The sequence below is a fragment of the Branchiostoma belcheri genome, unplaced genomic scaffold (genome assembly GCF_001625305.1).
Source record: "Branchiostoma belcheri isolate BF01 breed outbred unplaced genomic scaffold, Haploidv18h27 scaffold39, whole genome shotgun sequence".
In the NCBI taxonomy this organism is placed as follows: domain Eukaryota; kingdom Metazoa; phylum Chordata; class Leptocardii; order Amphioxiformes; family Branchiostomatidae; genus Branchiostoma; species Branchiostoma belcheri.
The window spans coordinates 1383618-1401585 of NW_017804009.1; the positions used below are offsets into that span (position 1 = coordinate 1383618).

General features: G+C 42.6%; 1 pseudogene; it reads right to left on the minus strand.

Annotated features, from left to right (window-relative positions):
• Window positions 1-1383: 1383 nt before the first annotated feature.
• On the minus strand, window positions 1384-10973 carry LOC109476701 (annotated as a pseudogene).
• Between the last annotated feature and the right edge of the window lie 6995 nt (window positions 10974-17968).

Below are 17968 nucleotides of genomic sequence, written 5' to 3' on the forward strand. Positions count from 1 at the left end.
CGGCATTTTCCAGATGTCATCTATATGTCATCCAGATGTATATAGATGTGTGTCTCTATCGTGGTCTAGCTATTCATTCATTCATTCAGCTATGATACTATATCAATACTAGGCTGCATATCACCGTTACAGCTTTGTTCTGTAATATTGACGATATAACTTAAATATAGAAGCTGCACCGGGCTGCTTGTCATGTGATCGGTGCGCCACACGACTGTTGTTGCCTTGTTCAAGGTCTAATAATATCTTGCTGGACCCTTGGCGCTGTTTGCGGTTCAGCGTCAAACAATATGTCCATCTAGGAATTTGATATAGCTCTTGGTGACCAAGCTATTTACGGGTATGAATAGTATACCCATTCAGAAAACACAAAGAACTCGACCAACTGTAACGGAACGCCGTGGCTATATACACACCGGGTGTGTATATAAAAGACAAATAGATTTTATATACACACCGAAATACTAGCCTCCTTGATAGGCCCAAAACCTGGGTTTTTGTGAGTGTTTGAGGATTCAGGGGCACCAAGTTTAAACCTCGGTCTTCAAGTTTATCTTAGTGGATGATGAAAATCAGAAAACAACACGGAAATCCCCACCGAAGTTCGAAAACACAGGGTTTTGACCTACGACCAGAATGTCAGCCAATCAGCACCCGACAGGGATTTCCCGCTATTATTCGTCTCCCGCAGGCCTGGTCTCTCGCGCCAACATGGCTGAAGTTAGGGGACGAATTTCTCACTTGGGCAGAGTTTAAGGCAGCACTGGACAACTTTCAATACACACCGGGTGTGTATATAAAAGACAAATAGATTTTATATACACACCCGAGCCACGTTCGTAACGGAATATTCTGACAGGGGGGCATAGGCGAACAGGCTGAACATCGTGAGTTACCCCTACGAAGACGGTCCCTCACCCCTCACCAGTGACAACTACGAACCCAAACACAATCTAAAACAGCCATTCTATGTGATAACTTCATGGTTTCGAGGAAAAATACTCGAGTCAAAGAAGCGAGGTAGAAACCCAGGCCTGTAGAAACCTTACCTCACAAATATTATAGCCACCCTGCACTGACGCTACACTCTACAGACGTCCGCACCACTCTAATTATATCCATCCGCTCCGACATCTGGAGGGTCGCAAAAATCTTATTTAAGGGCAAAAGGGGAGTCTACACCACCAAGACTTGGGGTCTATACACCAGTATGTCTTAGCAATCAAGTTAACTACGTATTCGGCCAACCGTTACTGCAGACGGGTCCTGTTTACCTCGCACTACTTTATGGCGGTGAGTTGATACAGTATCTGGAGGAGGATATTTGGTGGGGCTTCTTTAGGGGTTTACAGAACACTATTCTATACACACTTCCCATAATGCCTAGTAAAAGTCACGGATATGACGTAAGCTGAGTCCAGCAGCGCGAGAGATGTACTACATCATTGATCCAAGCTTGTTCCGGCCAACAGGCTGGTTGAAGTACCATGGCGCATTTCAACCCGGCTTCCATAGTAGATTTGGTCTTTGAAATAGGAAAGGACATCCGTTTCAAGTGCTGTAGCTTTAATACTGCAATATAGTTCAAATGCTTTCACTGGACCATAGTCTTGGTGAATGTTGGGTGTCGCTTCGTAGGTGACCTGGATGGTTCTTCTGATGTTCGTTGTACCTTAAAGGGTGTAGTATTTCCTTCCTACACCATCTGTGTCGGCGACAAAGTAACTGATCTTGAAGGTCCTCATTTCCCCCCCCCCCCTCTTCGGCATAGGTATAAACTTGCGAGATAGAATTATACCAGTCGTTGATAGATATTGGATAATCTACACTCAAAGTCTTTGTCTCGAACATTTTACTGATGTCACATGCTAGGATTGGTGGATATGGCTTGGAAGTGTCCAGTCCATCTCTCTTTAGCTGCTTGAGCATTCCAACATACAGGTTGTTGGCAGCTTGGAACTCTTTGACTTTCATAATGTTGTATTTACAGTGGTAGGGGGGCCCGGTGAGGTGTCGATGGATAGCGGAGATAGATCTCAGACATGCTTAGCTTGACTTAGAATATGGAGTGCCATCATCTTTCCGTTCCTCTCCGTAAAATTTTCTGAGTAGTAGTTGTGCCAACTCTTGTGGTGGTAGTTCTTTAAACTCTAGGCTTAGGTCTCTTGCCCCTTCGCGTCTGTGATGGCCTCCCACTTATCAGTATCTTCCATGTCACCCTTGGACGACTTCTCGCTCTTCTGCCCTGCGGCGTCCACCCTTAAACGCTACTCTTGTCAAATCAGTTGCTGGCGAACATGGCCAAGCCATCTCCATCTGCGAGCACACAGGGACCGGTCTCGCTCACTGGTTTAAGGCCTGTCTTCAGGTGTAGGTTCTTGTTCGGTATGGTGTTAGGCCAAAAGATTTTGAGGATTCATCGTAGACATTTGTTCTGGAATACATTCAGTTTATGCTGTATAAGTGCCGTCTCCTTCCAACACTCCGCATCATACAGCAGAACACGCAGGACGTTGCTTTTAAAGATGTTAATTTTGGTTTTGGTATGTATGTTAGTGTTTCTCTATACCGGTCTTAGAATTGCAAATGCCTGATTTTTCTAGAGTGAGTCACGGTGTAGACTATCAAAGGCTTTCTCGAAATCGACGAAAACCACATAAAGAGCACTGTTCCATTCCTGTGTTTGCTCTAGAATCTGTCTTAGCACGGTCAGTGCGCGATCGGCCTTTCCTAAAACCAGCCTGTTCTACTCTCAGGACTGCGTCGATGATACGACTGAACACCTTACAGGTGAGTGATAACAGGGTGATGCCTCTCCAGTTATTACAGTTTTGCAGATTTCCTTTCTTAGGTATTTTAACAATCAGTTAATCAGTTTAACATTCAGTTTCCATTCTTCAGGTATGGTTTCTCTATTCCATATGTCTTGAAAGATGTCTCTGAGAATTTTTGGGGTCACTTGTTCATCTGCTTTCAACATTATATTTCTGGGCATATTCCGTCATCTCCCGGTGCTTTACCGTTCTTAAGCTTTCTGATTGCTTCTTTCACTTCCCAGACAGTACGGATATTCAGGTTTATACCGACTTCTACTTCTGCCTCTGTGATGTCAGGGAGTGCCTGGGGTTGTGGTCTGGGGTTGTGATCTGGGGTTGTGGTCTGGGGTTGTGATCTGGGGTTGTGACGGTCTGTGCGATATTTGCGTCAACTGTTGCCCAAAACAGCTTTTATGGCGTCATTGAGCTCCCCTGATGTACCATGTTCCCTTTCCCATGCTGCCAGCACCACCTTGCTATCTACCTTGGCTGTGACTCTTGCATTAGCCACCCGTGTCTTGGCCGCCCTAATAGCATATGCTAGAGCCATAGCCTCCTTAATATATTGATGTGCAACACTCTTATCTTGTTCACTCCAGTATTCGGATTATGTGATCCACCTACGTACACTATCCGGCAAGTCTAGGACAACTCCACATTTTAGGTCCGAAGCGTCCGAGGACATATCGTTAGCGTAACATGTCTCTCATCCCACTATTGCATGCAACCTTCCCACTTACCACTAAGGTACCACTAATTGAAACGACGTGGTCGTAGCCGGATTTATCATCGCATTTTGTTTGGAATGTGTCCTTCTCTTAGTCTACATATCGTGTATAAACATCTACCAGTTTATCTAAGGTGAAGGGTGAGTCTTTTGTGAAAAGGTTAAGGTATCTTTGGTCGCAACATAGCCTTGGTTTAGAAGGTTCTACTGTCAATGGCATTACTAGGTAGGGCGGTTGTACCTCCTCGACCTTTCCCCACACAGAAATCATGAGTCCCTGTTTTGATCCGCTCCATCAGTGTTTCTGAGATGAATTCTACAAAAGGTTTGCAAGCTGGGCTATTATGGAAAACTTGATGTGGCGGATAATCAGCGTCAATCGTTTTCCCTTGAAAAGTGCCTTTGAAAGGAACAATGAACTTGTCTACATCTACTCCTTGTGTAATCCATTCTAAAATTAGGGCTCTATTATCGTGGCTCATTGGTATTAATTCCCATTCTTGTACAGACTTTTGCAGGTTCACGGCTAAAAACAAGTCGGGGTTTGGGAATTTTACAAGTGTTGCATTAGCTCGGGCTGCCCCTGTCGCTACCTCCTGGACGCTAGGGGGCGTTGTGGAATACCAAGGTTGGCCATGCATTCATCTCCCGCTGGGTGGCTTCACGCAGAGCTTCAGTTGTGTCGAAATGTGCTGATTTCTCCCATTCCGGGAATAGCCAATCTTGTTTCCGCTTTTTTATGCCATCAAGCTGAAAGGCGAAGTATTAACTTTTTTTAGCGAGCTTCCTTTTTTATAATAACCCTAGTGTGTTACGAATGGGGCTACACTGATCTGTACTTAGAGACTATAGCATGAAAGGAGGGAGTATAAACTAACAAGCTGCACTAACGGGGCAATTAAATGGTTGCAGTTATGCGGACGTTATATCTCTCTCTATACATAACGTTTCAAAACAGCGGGGTTGTTGTATCGGATAAAATTGACATGATCCGTATCCCTTCGTGAAATATTTTATTGTAAACATCAGCAGTAACATACATCATACCCCACGCACGTACACATGGCTATGTTTTTTCACATCTAAATAGACACAATGTTGGAGAAAGAAATGCGATAACCTATAGAGCTCATATAGGCAGAGTTAATCCCAACATTATTTTTTAAATCCTACACGACGCAATAGTGGTTATATTACATAACCAAGTATACAATGAGCGAAGGAAAATGGACAGTGCCACTTACAGCGCAAAGTCAAATGGACAGTTGCGTCAACATTAAGACATCATTCTTTTAAAAATCCCAGTCGGTATGATAAAGGCGGTCGTAATGTACAGTGGTGCCAAGAATATTTCTTCCGTATTTCATAGCAGCATACACATTGAGTTCTTATTGAAAATTTTTGTCGACATAAAGTTGCAGGTATCACCCGAGTCCAAATATATACAATGTTGCCAAGAAGTTAACTATGTAATAGCAGCATATAAAAGGTCCTTTAAAAAAGTCGACATAATGGCAGTTATTACACGTAGTCCAGATATATACCATGTTGCCACAAAGTTACCTATATAAGCAGTATATACATTGACACCTTTTCCAAAATTCCAGTCGGTAAGAAATGCGGTCATAACTTAGGGTTAGAATGTACTTTGTCATCAAGGTGGTATCTCAAAGATTACATACATACATACATACATACATATATACATACATATGTTTTTTGGCGTACCGTATTCTTTTCATCTTTCAGTTTAGCCACACGAGCCTTCAGTGATTCGATTTCCTGATCTTTCTGGGAAATTCTGTTGTGGGGCACACAATGGACTCGTCCTGAAATTTGTACGTATGCAAACCTTCTATCCAAAATCCCTGTCGACATAATGGCAGTCGTGGCACAGAGTCGGATATATATAGCGGTATAAAGAGGGGTTCAATGTGGATTAGCGGAATACACTTTTTGCATTTTCCAACTTCAGTCGGCGAAATGACGGTCATTGCATGCATAGAGTCGCATGTGTAACATGGCGTAAAGTAAGCTGGTGTTGGAAACGGACAATCATACTGCTGGCCCCGGAACATTCCCTTATCTGGCACTATAAACTCTCTAATATCCACCTTATTCTTTTTCCAACCCATCACCCTTTGATGCTGTACGCTATTCCCAGCAATACGCTCCCATTCCGATACATAGTTGTGTATTTCGCCCGCTCTAAATTTAAACGACATACATGGCATAGGGTCTCTGAATCTGAAATTGTCTGCAGTGACCGCCACATCCTGTGATGAAACGAACTCGGCGTCTGGAATCGGTCCCACGGTGCTGACACACCTCCCCTCCTCGTCAATCCATTTGGTGGCTGGGAGGATTTGGCGATGGCTGTGGATGGTCGTCGTTCCATACCCCTATCATCATCTTATGTACTGCGTAGCCCGATTTGCATCGGGTTACGAACAGCTGCACATGTGTTAGTTACAAAACAGGTGACCGGTACAGATAAAAACAAGGGTAACTGAAGGAGGGGACACTAAGGCACGTAAATAACTGAATCTGTGGGTGTAAAAGACAACACAAGTGCATTTAGTGTGCCAGTAGAACATATATATATACATATATACAAAACGTGTAGGGGCGACTCAATGCAGCAGGGACGTCCTCGCCAGTCACGGTGGTCAAATCTGGGCTGCAAAGTTCCCACATTTCATAGAACCCGAACAGTGTTCGATCGTGTTCGATCTGGGCAATTCGAATCGAACCCGCGTTCCATTTCGGGGTCACCTGCGGTCATTTACCATAAAGCGGCAAAACAAGCTCTTCTGCCTGAGTGCCTTGCAACAGATAAAAAAACAACACTTTTCCATAGATACAAACAGTTTCCTGGACAGTACATGTCCGCTATCATTTTTTGTGGACATGTAACATATAGCGAAGCTATTGTCGTATCCTTGGGTGACCTTGAATACTGTAATGATTCTTTACACCTGTATGAATAACACAATGCACACTTTCTGGTGATATGACATGTCTGCAAAACTCGTTCAAACCTGGAAGCATGAAGAGTCAAACATACCCCATTTACGGCTCAAAATGACCGTAACGGTTGTCCCGAAAAATCGTGTTTTAGGGATTTTTCAAAAATGGCCTCAATTTTGAATTATGGGTATTTTAGTGAGAAAAATGTCACAAAATGCCATTTTTTCACCAATATGTTGACAAAAACTAGACTTAAAATCAGAAATTAAAAAATCCCTAAAACACAATTTTTGATCTTATTCCTAGTCGTCGAAAAATACAAAGATCGGGGATCTGGGGTAATACACGGGGCCAGGTTTGAACGAGGTATGCCTAAAAACATGACATAACGTGTGCTCGGAAACCCGAAAATAATCGTCTTTCTGAGCAAAATGTAACAAAATCAGTGATTTAACATAAAAAGCTAACATTAAAAGGATGTTAAGACGATAATTTCATTTCAATTTGACGAAACTTATCACTAAATACTATTTGTTCATTTTCAAATATTTTACGGGAAGTCCAAAACAGGCCAAAATAGCGTCTTGTAACCTGATACTTTTTGGAACGCGCCTAGCAATGGGAAAGAATGCCGTAGTGACAGACCGCCGTGAGTCCAGTTTTGAACTGGGTGAGGGACCCCGCCTCCGCCACACCAGGCTCAAGTTTGTTCCACTCTTGGATGGTGCGAGGGAAGAACGACAGCCTGTAGTAGTTGGATTTACTCGCGATGGTCTGCAGCTTAGAGCGTGGTTGGTGCGGCGGGAGCATCGAGCCGCAGGCACAAGTCTAGACGCATGTGGCACAGAAATGACATTGATAATCTTATATAATGTAGCAAGTCTAGCTGGCATTCCTCGTTCAGTTTTCTAGGGATTGCCAGCCAAGCTTGTCAATCATGTCAGTGACAGCTTGTACGATGGAAGTTGTTTGTGACATACCGGGCTGCTCGTCTTTGCACTATCTTTTGTCGGATTGGCTATCTCCCAGGGTGGTATCCGGAATTAAATTTAGCAGGCCATCTCCCCCCTCTCCTGCCCCGCAATGCACCTCTACGATATGGACAATATTTCTGAGAGTGATCATATGTTTCACACGCATAGCACCTGCCTCGGAACACCGAGGAGAACCCAGCCTGGGGAACCATTGCGGAGAGGGAGGTGGCGGCCACGCTGGCTGACGATGCATGGTACCCAGACTAGCTGTTTTACCACCTTTGCGAACTTTGCTCCTACCCTCTCGTCTGTGTCAGAGCCCAACGCCCTACGAACCATCCCCTCATGGCCCAGCATATCAATGGCTCCCTTCGTGGAGACTAGCGTACCTGAGCGTGGCCGCGTAGGTCGGATGGTATGGCCCGCCACCCTGGCTTTCTCCTCTATTAAACCTCCTCGGCGCCGGTATCAGCAGTGCATGATTAAGGTGAGATGGTGCTTTAGCTAGATCTAAGACCTGCTCCAACACTTCCCTGACTCCTTCTGTACGGTGGGCGTTCTCTAGTGCCTCCAGAGGAGAGTAAAAGAGAATTTCCATCACCCCAAGTCAAGGCCATATATACTCTCACTGTACACTGTTACATTGTAAGGTTGTCGTGTTACATAGCGTACCTGAGAGGCACTTCACCTTCCTTTCAAAGTCTAGGGCCCTGTCACAATTCAGTGAATCGTCTTGCGTATGAGTTGCGTACGGACAATTTTTTTCATACGCAGCCGTACGCAAACTGCGCACTTCATATGCATCTCAGTCGTTTTGTGTAAGTTTTGTGGACGCCGGTATACGCCCAGCACACGCACCGCCCCGCTCAGTACGCAGCGTAGTTTTGAGCATGCCCAAAACTACGCTGCGTAAGCTGTTATGCAGGTCATACGTTATGAATATATGTAATTAATGACATAATGAAAAATTAGCAGTCCCTTTTATACTTACACTTTTCAATGGCTGTGGTTTGTGGCGAATGAGCGGTCGCAAAAACGAGCATGACTTCAGGATCCACTATCTTCCCTCCCCGGCCGTGAGGTCTTTGGCCTCATCCCCACACTTCTTCCTGTCCAGCTTAATATACATTTTTGTCAAAAGGCATCATAACCACCAAGTTTACACTACTAGTACTGCTTTACAACAAAGTCCGCAAATTGGTCCTGAGACGGTTTTCATATCCATCCTGATGTTGGGCTAGTGCACATTTTTTTTTTCAAATCTACCCCTCCTTTTCTATCTACATCTACATGATACGGGACAAAGTGCCTCACGGCACATCACGTCCCGGGAAAGGAGGTGCAGCTGGTGTGGCAGGATTCTATGGATAACTAATTTTTCTTTGAATATATAACCTTGTCAAAAAACATCATAACCCATGAATTTACAATACTGCTTTACAACAAAGTCCGCAAATTGGTCCTGGAAGTGTCTTCATATCACATCCGTCCTGGCGCTGGGCTAGCAACAACTTTTTTTAAGAATCTACCCCTCACTGTATACAGCTAACTCATTTTCCTTAAGTATATATCATTGTCAAAAGGCATCAAAACTTACGAATTTACACTGCTGCTTTTGAACAAAATCCATAAACCGGTCCTGGGATTGTCTTTATTCCATCCTGGCGTTGGGCTAGCAACAATTATTTTTTTTTTTAGAATCTACCCCTTCTAGCGGATCTACGGGGGCCTGGTCGGCCTCTTATCGCGAGGGGCACCCTCGGGCGAAATGGTCGTACCCCTTGCAGATCCTGCACTGATTAGCGGCCACCGAGCCAAAAACTGGGTACGGAAAAACCGCTGTGACTGGAGAGGTGTGGACTGCCAGGAGCCCCTTCCTGCAGCCATTAATTCCCTGTTAGTTCCTTGGTTGGAGGTGCCGGGGTAGCCGCCGAAAGCACGTGGAGGTACAGAGGTACGGTAGCGAAGTAAGCCTTTGTCCTGGCCGGTCTCCTGGGCTCCGAATGAGGAATCTCTTGTTTTGTTGTTCAACCCATGGAGTTAAAAGCTCTTTGTTCAACCGTAATTTAGATACTATACATTTTGTCCTTTATTCAGACACTCGTCACTAGTACCGGTAAGATTTACTGCATATGTCTAAATATCCTTTACCGTACGACCATTATGTTATCATTTATTCAAAAGATGATGTCCACAAGTCACTCTGAAACCAACCTTGTACTTTATTTTGACAAACACCATCACATATCACATATGCACGCATGCATAACTCCATGCCCCTTGGGTTGACTACATCATTTTTGCTACATGCTCAATAAATAAATTCATCCAACATCATGGTTTTCCAAATGGTTAAGAGTACAAACATTCCTTCATCAACAAACTTAAGCTTTCATACCGCCTCTATCCAACAATAATCCTTTATCCTATGCACTGATGTAACACATATTGTCATTAGCAATGGTGTAACACCAAAATAATCGTCAAAATTAAACGAAAACAACCAATGAGGAAACAAGAAAATAAATATCTCAAGAACCACCAAACCGATCAACCACAAGGCTTAACATTACGAATCTTTGTCTATCCACAAATCAGGCTTACACACTCTTTGTAATACGATTATCCATCATAAATTATGACGTTAACAAAACTTGCCAGCATTAACGGTATACAAAATAGTCTTCAATCCACGCAGTTACCGAAGGGCGCATTCCAAGATCAAGAAGTCGTAAGATAGCAATGTTGTGGCTCACACAGTCAAAGGCCTTACTATAATCCGTTGAAACAAGCGAACACAGTACTAGTATTCCGGGTTTGCCTCCTATCGATGAATCGAGAAGTAGATGTCAATATTCATACAATCTTATCATTTTCAATTCTTCATTCAAATCATTTTTTGCATCCTGGGCAGTCCCTAGCCGGCCCAGTGTCCTTTTCCGTTACAACTGAAACTCTGGGCGTGGCCCTCTACCGCGGCCTCTGCCACAGCGCGGTTGGAACTATGGCTGTGTACGCTGGAACTCGGTAGTCCCCGTGAGGCGCCTTCCACTATACGCAGAGGGCCCTGTATTCGACTTTGCATGCAACTTTGCAAAGGCAGCAATATCTTTAGAGATCTGTTTATCCAACTGTGACTAAAGTGCTTATAGCTATGCTGCATTTGAGGTCTGTGCCACACACATTGTCTCATTTGTAAATAAGATAATTATTTCTCTTAAATTATTTCACTATAATTGTTTCGCGTGTGGTGTAAGCTGCTCCGACATTAAGGTAAATTCCCGTGCCTTTTGATGATTCTCACTTCTGGCCTGCGTCACCAGGCGTCTGGAGTAGTGACACTGCCCGTTATGGATCAAACGCCGCCCACGCCCTTCGCACGTATTGGACAACTTCGTCCTGTAACTCCGCCGTGGTCCTCCCCTTCTGTATCCTGCTCACCGTCTCCTTCATCTCCTCCAGCTCTTTCCTCAACGTCATCAACATAATGCATGCGAAAAACAAAACACCAATCCTTCTTTACCATGTGCATTGACTTCGAGTACTTCGTCTCCCATATGCTCATCTTGAATCATACGCCCCGCGTGTTCCGATTCCAAAATCACATTTTTGCATTCGCCCCACTTCTAAACCGGCCATACACCATGCCCCGCATGCTCTCCATCATACACCCCGCATGAGTGTCAAATTATCATACGCCCCGCGCCTGACTATAACACATGCCCCGCATGAGTGTCAAATTATCATACGCCACGCGTATAACACATGCCCCGCATGAGTGTCAAATTATCATACGCCCCGCGTATAACACATGCCCCGCATGAGTGTCAAATTATCATATGCCACGCGTATAACACATGCCCCGCATTTGGTCAGATAAATGGCCATTGACAGAAAATATTTTGCAATATAAAGCATTATTGTCAGCAATTTTCCTTCCTGATACCGAACAAGTTTGATCCTTATGTATTACATATTTCAATACATGTTTTAAACGATTAGTCAATGCCTTTGAGAGAATTTTATAATCTACATTTAACAATGAGATAGGTTTTTTATTCCTGTCTGCAGGCTTAGTTATCAACGTTATTACACCTCCACTTTGAGATGTTGGCAATTGCCTCTTTTCCAACCCTTCATTTAAAACCTCGGCAAGATGTTCACCTATTTTAGGCCACTAATTAATGTAGAATTGTTTAGACAATCCATCTTCCCCTGGAGTCTTATTATTACTTAAACCCTTCAAGGCATTTAAATACTCTTTACTAGTAAGTGGTTCCATTACTAGTATTTCGGTGGGTAACATATTATCAATTTGATCCAAAAGTTTCTCTTGACATTCCATGTTCATTATTTCCTCAGCAGTATAAAATTCTTTAAACACACCCAAGACCTCTTCTTGGGTTTTCATTAGTGTTACCATCTTTCTTTTTTATTTCTTCTATTACTTTCTTTTTACCTCTTTTAATTTCCTTATCAAAGAAAGCAGTTGGTTTCTCCCCCTTTTCTATCCATTCGATTCTTGACCTTATTCTGACCCCGTCTTCTTCTTTCTTTTATGTTGTTCATCTTTTTCTTGGCTCGTGCCAAATCCATCGCGGCCGTTGTTGATGCCAATGATGCATTGGGCATCTCTAAACTAAGTGTAAGGTCTTCAATTTGCTCATCCTTCAGTTGCCTTCTTTCCTGTGCTATTTTTAATGATCAGTTTCTTAGACTCAATTTGATTTCATCCCATGCCACCATTCCCTTTCATTTACAAAGTATGGTTTTAAAAGGCACCAAAACTGAAATGCTTCTTCATACTCGAGTCGGAAAGTACGATCATCAAGAATGGAGACGTTCATTCTCCAAATACCAGGCCCTTTTTGTGATTTTTGTACGGTATCACTCTTCAAGTTCAATATTAACAACATCATGGTCTGAGAAAGAGACCGGTAAATATGAAACACTGCATATTAATTAGGCTGATTCCCTCAGAACAATAGAATCTGTCTAACCGACATTGTATTGTACACTTTTTATTTTTTTTAAAATTTATTTATTTATTTTTTAATTTGCAACAAACTTTATTCAACGCGTTATCTGACATACGCTGTTGATAGTTTCAGTGATCTACTAGTTACTTTTTATTACTCCATGTATATCTACTCTCAATGGGATTGTCCTTTCTCCATATATCCGACATTTGGAACTGTTGACAGAAGGATTCAATTTCCACTTCACCTATATCACCGTCCACGTGAAAGGATTCCCTCCTGATTTATCGAAAGTCTGGTTTTCAACAAAGTTGAAGTCACCACATATTATTAAGTTGGAGCCGTTACTACCGGTACCGTGCAGATATACAGGAAGTTCTTTATGAAAGTCTTTCCGTTCCGCTCCTCGAACGGGTGCATAGATGTTGCACTGTTTAAACCTTTTCCTTCCCTTAAAATGGTGCAAGTCAGTATTATCCTTCCCTTCTGGTCCTTACCAACACAATCATAGCGCCATTCTGTATTGGGCGAAAATAACACACCGACACCAGCGCACCAACTAGACTTTCCTGGATTCCAAATTACGCCCCCCCCCACTGTGTGGTCCATTTTTGTTGTTCAATACTACTATCAACACGGCATTCCTGTAAACAACTTATATCTGCCTTCTGATCTTTCATATACCTGAATATTCTTTTTCTTATGGTGTCATCTCTCATTCCATTGACATTTAAAGTAATGATTTGTCTTGGTAGTCCTTCGTCGCCGAAGATGACTGTCAGTATGCTCAATCACGGAGGATGAGACCTCATGTGGCTTCTTAGTCCGAAGCCTGAGGCACAGAGCCGTCCACACTTTGCGTCAGAACTGCTGACGTTGCTGCGTTGTGCCGTCTGACTCTTGCAGCATGAAGACGCTGCCTCCTATCCTCGCCTCCTCAAAGGCTGCAGTAGCTCGAGAGATGATCGCCCTTCAGGCCGTAAAGTCATAAGAAAACTTCAAAGAAGTAAGGTGAGACTACATCGAAGTAGCCTTTCCTGATTAAAGAAACCAACGAGGAAGAAGGTTTAGATGAACCACGCCTTTGGTGTAACAAAACCTGCAGAACTGATGCTACCTTTTGCCAGAACACCGATGTGCTCCCTATCTTCGTTGGTCTACCGTTCTTCTTCCCCTCCCTCACACACACCATCCTATCTGTACTTGTATCTGTGTAGCCAGTATAACCACCCTTTGCTGAACTCTAATCCTGCAAGTCAATCAATCAATCAATCAATCTTTATTCAAACAACTAGCAGACGACAGTCTGAATTGAGTTGTTTTTACAGTTCATAAAATTGACGTTAAACAACACTAATAGTTTAAAAATTACATAATTTACAAGTTAATGACACAAATTCGGTAGGGAGCTATGATAATGCCTATTTACAAAAGTAGAGGTAAAGGTCAATGCTCGTGTACGCAGGACTTCTTTTGGATGCTGAATACATATATGAGACGCCCACTCCGAGGGGGACTTGCTTAGGTGAGTACAAGTTGATGATAAGCACATCAGAGCGATTTGTTTATTCTTGTGATGGGCTTTAATATGATTAGAGTATTTTTTGAACAAACATTGGAAGCCTCTGGTATTACATGGTTTTTCGTCACATTTAATTGAGACTTCGTTCTTGACCAGTCTACCCTTTGAGAGTTTGTTCTTTTGCTTTATTTATCAAAGCAATTTTGTCTGCTTTTTCTGGGCATGTTGAATGGCTTCTTCCCCAGAATCAGTGGCAGAGCGAGTTCTTTTGTCGGTATGAACCTTTCATTCCGCATCTCAGATAGCGCTTAAACGCCTGGCGCTAGAACGTACAAATTTGGTGACTTTTACTATGGTATATCTGGAAAGAAATTAAAATTAATTAGATAAGTTTTTTTTAAACTGTTTATTCAAATCATGAAAGGTAGAAGTACATATACATACACAGCTACTTTTAACAACTTTTACAGCCATATCCCCAATACACGGACCAATCACAAAGAACAGCCACTAAAAAAGATGTCTAAATCACTTAGACACAACAGGTCTTTAGACTGCCCTAGGTATCTCAGATGAAGTTTCTTGACATTAGATAACTTAGATAAGTTAATAGATTTTCGTTTTGCCATGTCAACGGGTTTGTGACAGGCGGTTTTTAGACAATTTTGGTTTAAACATTAAAATTTTCTGGGTTTTGTATTTAATTACACTTCCTTTCTAACAATAATTATGATTATATATTATTTTAGAATTAGATATTCATAATTTATGCTCATTTGATGACGAAATCATAGGTCTGGTGTAAGAGCGAGATGGTGTGGGGTCGTGTGGCGTAGTGGCAGAGTGCGCGACCCGGAACTTAGAGTCCCGGGTTCGAGTCCTGACATGCCACCGATCTTGTGCCCTTGGGAAAGGCACTTTACACGACTTTCCTCACTCAGCTCAAGTGTAAATGAGTATTGTCCTGTCATGTATTTGTCCCCTGTGTTGGTGGCGGCATTAATATAAGTTGAAAAAAACTTGAGTGTGTCGTCACCACGTCTGGTGATTACATGTTGGAATAAAAAATAAAAAAAAAATAAAAAAATAAGAGAGAGATGTTTGATGTGCCATAATCCAGCACAGTAAAAACTAAAATGGATAGCCCTAATGATAATTTGATGAGGAGCCGCATGCCCTTTTTCCGCCGTAATCGGCCGATTTAATTCTGCGCAATTCAACGTACAGCGTAATCAGCGCATTTTGCGTAGAGCATAATTTGTCGTTTTAATTCTATGTACAATCAAAACGTTTATTTCAGTTTGAGTACGCGATTCGGATCGGCCTTGTTTTTTATGGAATGTTTCGCATTGTGAATTTTTAAAGAAATATTCGGGGAGGGTTGATGTGTAGTATATAAGGTATGCTCGACAATGTTGTATAGAACGGTGCTTTGTAAAACCCCTAAGAAGCCTCCAGGCTTTGGTAAGCTCCACCGAATATCTCCCTCCAGACAGAATGTATCCATTTGCCGCCATAAAGTAGTGCGCAACAAACAGGACACATGTGTAGTAACAAATATGTCAAATATGTAGTTAATTTGACAATTAACACATATTGCTATAAAAACTCTAAGGTTTGGGCTGACAGACGATATTTTTGCGCTTTATTTGTTACGATGTGACCTTCCAGATGTCGGAGCGGATGGATATTATTGAGATCCTGTGATCGTCTGCAGAGTGTAGCGTCAGTGCAGGGCGGCCTTTGTGAGGTGAGGTTGGCGTTTGCGTGTCTGTGTTTCTCTGAGAATTTTTTTCTCGAAAACATGCATTTGTCGTACAGAATAGCTATTTTAGAGTGTGTTTAGGCGTGTAGTTGTTACTGATGAGGGCCGTCCTTCTCGTAAGGGTCATTTTTTGGCGTTCAGATCGAGGGATAATTCGATCGAGGGCTAATTCGTGGCATGTACTGGAATAAATTAGTGGAAATGGCCATAGTTTCTACCGAAATTCCCGCTAATTTATGCTTGCAAAGTAGCCTTTGTTGCTTCCTATACTGGGCAATGTGCCTGTGATGTATTTTTGGAATATTTTAATGCGTGTACACGCCAGTTTGTGTTGCATTTGGTTGGGTTCTTTGTGTTTACTGAATCAATGAATTATTCTTAGTGAAACAACCAGGGAAGTAACGTGTACAGCTTGGCCGCTAATGTGCACAGATTTCTATATGGATTAAATTCGTCGTTATAATGAGATTGAAAATAAACCTGTGTAGCCTGGGTGCCAAACCCATAACACACTGATGTGAGCCTGAGATACTGTGTCCAGTGTGCTATGGGTTTAGAACCCAGGCTAAATCGGACATTTGCATTCTGATATATGCTGCCTATTGTTAATATACTAGCTAGACCACATGGGGTCAGTAGGACAGCTGCTTTACACTTAAACAGTGTGGAGGTTTTTAGATGCAACAAGCATTTACTGGAGTTCTATCAGAATGCATTGTAATTTGTACTGTAATGTAGTATGTGTACATCTCGCTGCTAGGTACTATGCACATGGTTAAGTATTATAGGTGCCTTCTTTCATATGTAATTTTCATGTAAAGTACATTTTTTGTAAAAGATTTATTCTTTTTTTATAGGTCAACCCAGAGAGGATTGACAAGACAGACGTGTCAGCCAGGAACATGGGTCTGGTGATACCTGAAGTCTTCATCAGGATAAACATTTCAGCAGCCAGAAACACGTATAGAAAACATAGTCTGTCCTTGAAAATAGCAACTGGGAATGGCACAACATCCAGCTTACCCGGGGTGTGTTAGTTACGTAGGATATCTTTAAAAGCTGTCAAGCCTCTTGGAAACCCAGACTTCGGGGACTGTGCCTCTGGCTCAGTGGGGGCTTGTTCAGCTTAGTTAGGTGGGTTTGTTGGATGTTAGTGCCTCAATTCAATTTTCAGGTTTGCCTATGTCCCTTAGCCTTTCCTGTATAAAAACGGTGTGGGCCGCTGTTGACCTCCACCACGTCTCCCACCTAGAACCCAAAGTGCTGGATGAATCCTCTGATGTAATCCTCACCCGCTGGTGTAACACACAACGTGATGTGCCTTCTGCCCGCCATCTTCCCTTAAAAGGCACACTATGAATGATTGACATAAGTTACATTTAAGTTACTTTCCATTCAATTAGTTGCCATTTAAGGCTGTCAGTTTGTTAACTCTTGGTTGGGTTTAGCAGGCGTGTACATAATTCAAGTAGGCCAGGCGTTATCCAAATTGACACTACGTTTGTCCTGGCATTTATAGCCAACAAATACAAAAGTACAAAACATAGGTAGGATTCAATGTGTTACAGTGGATTTTCGTTACGTTTCCATTAATACTACGCCATACTGGATAGCTCCTTTTCTCACATATGTCCAATAGTGTTCTCTGTTTCTTACAAGGCGTGAGGACTCCCATTACAGACATAACTTCCTTCATGTTGGTGTACCCATCACCGACAGACATAAAGCCCCCCAAAAGCCTGAATATTGGTCTCGTGTCACATCCTCTGACTTGGCCCCTTGATCTTTGGTTGCAATGCCACCAGATTTTTTTTTTGTTAACAAGAACTACACTGATAAAGCAATGTGCTGGCAAAGCCCATCCGTTCTTGTTCACATTTCAGTATTGGGATGCCTTTGGGCCTGCTAGGGCAATGCCTGGCAGTCGTATGGCTCATTTGTTCACTGAACAAGTCCTGGTTAACAATTGTTAGATATGTCGCGCAGAGCGTAAAAGTTTTCTTTCCGTCGGACCAACCTTCTCTTTTTCACCTTCGCCTTTGATGCTGCTGGTGTCTTTAGTGGTGTAGGAAACGGCTACATTAATTTACTGCCTATTAGTGACCCATGACATCGAAACTAAACATATTCATTTTTTAATTCTTATCTAGTCTAAGGCACTGTAAGAGTACAAGGACTAGGATAGCAATAGAAAAGACGACAGTTTTGGGTATCA